This window comes from Lytechinus variegatus, chromosome 1 (genome assembly GCF_018143015.1).
Source record: "Lytechinus variegatus isolate NC3 chromosome 1, Lvar_3.0, whole genome shotgun sequence".
In the NCBI taxonomy this organism is placed as follows: domain Eukaryota; kingdom Metazoa; phylum Echinodermata; class Echinoidea; order Temnopleuroida; family Toxopneustidae; genus Lytechinus; species Lytechinus variegatus.
This window is the reverse complement of record NC_054740.1, coordinates 27,643,955-27,650,016: the sequence shown is the minus strand read 5'-3', so window position 1 is coordinate 27,650,016 and position 6,062 is coordinate 27,643,955. Positions and strand designations below refer to the sequence as shown.

General features: G+C 37.7%; 1 long non-coding RNA gene across 1 annotated transcript; it reads left to right on the top strand.

Annotated features, from left to right (window-relative positions):
• The first annotated feature begins 330 nt into the window (after positions 1-330).
• On the top strand, positions 331-5,693 carry LOC121410414. The gene is made up of 2 exons (XR_005969333.1): positions 331-4,151; positions 5,480-5,693. It is a non-coding gene; the product is annotated as an uncharacterized LOC121410414 (long non-coding RNA).
• The last annotated feature ends 369 nt before the right edge of the window (positions 5,694-6,062 follow it).

Below are 6,062 nucleotides of genomic sequence, written 5' to 3'. Positions count from 1 at the left end.
CCATAGAGGTACAGTGTCTCCTTTTAGAGACACTTTTGCAATTTCTCTTCATTCTAATAGCAAGTACACATGATGTATGATCAGAAAGAGAAAAATGTACTGAACAATTTGATACCACTCTCAATACCATACCACATGCCATTCACAAGTAAAAGCCTGTTTACTTATGGTAATCATTATGCTCTCTAAATTGGCAATGCCATGAAAACAACAAAATTACTGTTTAAAAATGCAAATTGGCAACTTTTCAGCAAAACCATTCTATTATCACTATTTCAATTCATGTTATATCCATTTTTTTTTCAAAGTATAAAAATTGATGAAAATGATTGTTGCCAATTTCAGGAGCAAAAGCAGATTAAATGTAATCTTTAGAAACATTTGTACTTCGATGGGTTGACGTTATTTCTTACATATTTTACCTTCAATATTAAACTGTACAAACAACAGCACAAATAAAATACATGACATTTCCCAAAACTCATATTTACATTTCTTTACTGAACAAAATAGCATAATTACTTGTCAAGTTTCAAAACAATTGATAATTCTTTCAACATCAATACTACTAAAAAAATTGAAATTATAAATCAAGTAAAAACATTCCATGCTATTACCACCAACACTGATTTTGTTCATCATTTTGTCAACTGTTCCACCTTTCACTGAAAAGTAACTTCCAACCTTCAAAGTTAGATATTGGTCAATATCCTATGAGAAAAAATAGCAATTAAATACACCATTTATAATATGTATAAAATAACTTACTAATATTTATTCATAATTCTTACTCTACTGTAACAACTGATTAACAATCTACAATAAAATATTTATGATGCACCTATAAATGCTCTCATCATTGATTAAATATTTAAGAAAATAGGTCTATATAACTCTCAGAAATTTTGTGATATCGAAATTATGAGTATGAAAATTATCTAAAATGCTGCAGGCCTGCAATTGTTTTGAAGATTAGTTTGGATAAAAATATGTACATGTAATGGGTGAAAATGATCGACTTAGGCGAGAATTCGACTTACAAAAGAAGGCTTATTCACAGAAATTTACACACAAGTCTATGGGAGAAAATCAGGACTTTTTTCCCTCATCGACCTAGCCGACATTTCGACTGAGACATGGTCTACTTAGGCGGAGTTGACTGTATACGCTTAAGGGTGGTTCACCAAGCGTCATATGTATATCTCATTCTGCATTTTTAATTCCATACATTCAGCCAATGAAATTCACAGACTTGATGACGCATAGCAATTAACACACATAATTGCAATTTTAAGGTGGTACAATATAAAACTCAAACTAAGATTCCATACCCTTTTATTCTACTGGAAAACTATTTAATTTTTTTTCCTGGGAATATTTATATTAAAAAGAACTTTCACAACATGTTCAATTAATACTTTCCTTAAGCAGTGTTTTGTTAATTTTCACTACATAAGTCACAAATGTAATCAGCACTATCACTTTTTAAATCAGCACATCGCTCATGACACCACTCTCCACAAACAGAGCACTGGATCCAGTCTTCAGTGATCGGTTCTTTGTATTGTTCAGAACAAAATATGCACCAGTATTCAGAGTCTGTCAAGGTTGTTTGCTTGGCAACCTCTTTCCCTTTTCCAGCTTATTAGGACTGACCCTTCCCTCCTTTTGCACTTGCCTTCTTCTGCTTGGTTGATTCGACACGAGAAGCTTTCTGTCTTTTATTTTGCAACTTCTCGAGGACTTTGCTTTATACGGACTGCTGGTGAGCAACTCTGCCTTGCCTGTCGTTCGTTTACGTGACTTCTCACTACGGTTTACTTTTGGAATCGGAGATATCACTTCAATGGAGGCATTTGCCTTGGTATAGACATCTCTTTAACTCCTACAGAAATCAATTTGTCACACATTCTGGTTAAAACCTCGACTGAGAGAAAGTCATGTTAATTATGTGGGAAAATGCATCTCACCTGTCTCCACTACGACTAAAACAAAGCAGACACAGCTGAACTGCAGGAAGGAACATCGCATTGCACATCTGTATGTCCGACGTTTGACCAGGAAGGGAGGGATCACAGTATGATCGTTCCTGTTTGGGTAAGGCATGTGGATCGACCATCAGAGAAGACACTAGAATATGCCATTCTTGATGACCAGTCAAACGCGATCTCTTTAACTCCTACAGAAATCAATTTGTCACACATTCTGGTTTTACTTATAGGATAGGTTAGGATTCATCAGAGGATGAAGACTGGGTATCAGGTGACTCATGTGTTGGTCTTGCCTTCCTCTCTATTCCACTGGGTCCTGGATCCTTGGTATTGGATATTGATGGCACTGGGGAGGTTGAAGGGACATCGGGACACGTCTTTACCCCAACATCTCCATCGACTGCATCAGTTGGAGACTTCTCAGGCATTTTCTTTCAGTGACTTCCGATGGTGAATAGTCCGACTCATCAAATCAGGATTGAATGGATAGATGCTGGTACACTGGAACCCCTTGACTCCCTTTTCAACAGAGGCGCATCTGTCGTACGCATCTCTTACAAGCTCCGCAAGGTCGTATTGCGTGATGCGTTTTCCTGGATTGGTCACCATGAATTTGTTACATTCTTGTTCGTACAAGGTTTTCAGAGGACCGAAGAATGTTCGGTAAAGTGGCTGTGATTTGTGGCTGGTGTGGGGTGGGATTCTTATCATGACAATTCCATTTTCTCTTGCTCGGACAATAGCATCGTACGAGCAGTGGCTCACGTGTTTATCCAAAATGAGCAGGAGTTTGTCTTCTTTTGATGGTTTGGCATGCTCAATTAGATGATCCAGCCACTTTGGAAATAGTTCACTATTGATCCAACCACTGTCCGAACATAACCCGAACCGACAGGAGCATTGCGCAGCAACTGAGAGTTCATATTTTTTTATGCAAAGATGAAAACTGGAGGTATGAATGACCCTGCAGCATTCATGGCACAGACAAGTGTAGTTGTCTGACCCTTCTCACCCGAAGTAACCATCCCAACCTGCTTTACACCTTTCTTTGCGATAACTTTTGAAGTGTGGTTAGGCACTGTACTTATCCCAGTTTCGTCTACATTTAAAATGCGTTGGGGCTCAAAATGATGCTCCTCAAAAGCCTCTCGGATAAGGTCAAAGAATTTGGTCATTTGAACCCTATTGAATCCTGTAATTCGACTTAAACTGGTCTTTTCTGGTGTGCGAAAAGAGAGCTCAGGGTGACAATGCATAAATTGTCTCAGCCAATCAGGCCCAGCTCTCTTTTTTTCTAGACAAAAAGGATACTTGAGGTTGTTCTTCTCAGCAAACTGGAAGGCAAGTGAACACAGGCCCTCTGCTGTCAATCCGTACATGAGACTTTGAAGTTTTAATGCATGTTTTACGAGTTCCTCTTCCATCTCCTTATTGAATACTGTAATGAAAGCACCTGTCTTTCCTGTCTCAACATTTTCTTTAAATTAACGCTGCAGGGTGGACTTTGGAATGTCATATTTTTGTGCAGCCTCCCGAACAGATACACTCCCAAATCTAACATAATCAGCGGCTCTCTCCAGGTTTTCTTTGCTCCCTGTGAAACGTTCGCTCTTCCTCTTGTAATTCCGGACCATTCTGAAACTGAGGAACAAAAAAATAAGCACATATTATCAACAGATAACATGAGGGGTCAGGATGGGACACTGTCCCATCCTGCCCCGAGATGACTGTCCCATCCTGCCCTATGTACACACTGCACTTTCAAGTATAACACATTTCACGTAAGAAAACACGTTCTGTCACATTTTGTAAAATAACATTGATCTGTATACTACGGAAATCACAAGAAATCAACTTAATATCTTTCTTCATATTATGTCAGGGATACTTAGAACACTTACCAACTGAAATGTTGTCGTCTTCAAAATCTGAATTTTGCATTTTTCCCTTTGAAGTTTATGAGAATATCGGGTTAACTGGATGACATAATGGCGGCATCGAAAAGTGTTTTTCATCAATTCGGGCTTTGGCTCCCCCTGCAGCTTACAAGTGGAATTATGACCGTGTCTCATCCTGCCCCTTGTCCCATCCTGCCCCACGTTCCCCTACTTACATCATCGTTAGAAACATTGTTGATGTAGATTTCATAACTTGTGTTAGGTAGCTCTTTGACTCAGGTGAGGTTTATAAAACAAATCTACAAGGTATTCCATTCCAACTGAAACCTCAACATTAATGCCATACCAAAATATATCTGGAGTCTGTTGCATACAACAACCTGCCATTAATAATTAGACAGTCTCCATCATTAGCAATCTTCAAAAAGTCATTAAAAACTCATCTTTTTCATACTTTGTAGTTTTTAAAATATTACATCTTATTCATTGTAAGCGCTTTGGGCCTAATGGGAAAAATGCAGTACAAATAATAAGTAATAATAATAATAATAATACAAATTAAATTTGAAGATAAACGATTTATGCAGTGACTTTTGATATAAATCAGACATAAGGTTTTATGCAACAGGCCTGATCAGACACAAAATAAGTAGGCTTATCTCTTTGCTGCCAGTACTCTTGAGTTCTTCAATGGCTCTCATGAACTTTTGAAGACAAGATTCCAGTTCCTCTAATGAGTCACGTCCTCTTAAAGCTGAAAGTCATGGAGAATCTAAAATAAAAAAGAAAGAAAACAACAAAAATTTATGTTATGTGAACATCTACTTAACCAATTGCTACCTTTGATTAGAGAATTGATTCACTTCCACATAGAATGGAGATTGATGCCATGACAAAATAATGTTAGGTTGGCCAAATTACAAAAAATAACAAGTTCTGAAATGGAAAAAAGTGCCCCTAGCCGGCCAAGCCAGGTATCTGTAGATAATTGCTATTAATTAATGATAAAAATTATTCACATCTTTGAAACTACATGTACAGGGTTCTCACAAAAAAGAAACGTAGGCATGACTGAAATAAACCATTAGTAAAACGAAAATACCATATTTGCACAAAATTATTAATTTTAAAGATGCATTATGAACAGCAATTGTGGCTTGCATGTACTTTGTTTCCATTATTTTCTTAATGTGAATAACGTTTTGTGTGGAAAATTACAAAGAATTCACATCGAGTATCCCCCGAAAAAAAATGCTCACTTAGCCATCAAAGGATGACTTATTTTCAGCAATGCAAATGACGTCGAAATTTGCAAGAGTACTGAAGGCCAGATGCAGCTAATTACCTTTGCTATGATGCATAAATACATGTAATCTTCAAGTACAAACTAAAGGCCATTTCACATGATTACTTTCTTCAGGTATAGGGTCATTCCATCTGGATTCACCCAGTGGTTGCACCCGACCGTCTCAGAATTCGTTGTAATTTGGTATACATAAAATTCTGCCCCTTGTCCCATCCTGCCCCACGTTCCCCTTCTTACATCATCGTTAGAAACATTGTTCATGTAGATTTCATAACTTGTGTTAGGTAGCTCTTTACAAATTACGTTGCTGAAAAGAAACAGCTTCTCTCCCTTAAATATCTCCACAAAACTTTCCAGCAGAAAGTCAAAAGACGCCATTTTGGTGATCTGCACAATGTCATACGACCATTCTCGACCGATATCAAGACAACTGGTAATTTCAAGCTCGCTGTTGACCTTTTGGTGTTGGTGTCGGGTCAGTTTTAGAATCGGCATAAATAAAAACAGATCTCGTCCTCAAATTCATCACGCAGAATACTGAGGCATTGAAAATTTAATCTGGAACGATTTTGTCAATTCAGATCAAGTTTTTGAGCAAGGAAAGACAAGGAAAATTTCGCCTCCAACACTACACCCTGACCAACACCGAACTTGAAATCACCTATTAGTGTGTCATGATCTACATGAGGTCCATACACGAATAGCGCTCTGTGCCCCTTTATATGCTTCCTTCTTTAGCTTCCACACTTAACCTGTTGCAGCTACGCTAACATTGATATCCATGTCAAACAGCTTTTGGAAGGATGTGAGGAGATACCCTTCCTTCTTTAACTTCCATCATTAGCTTATCACAACATGTCTGTCTGT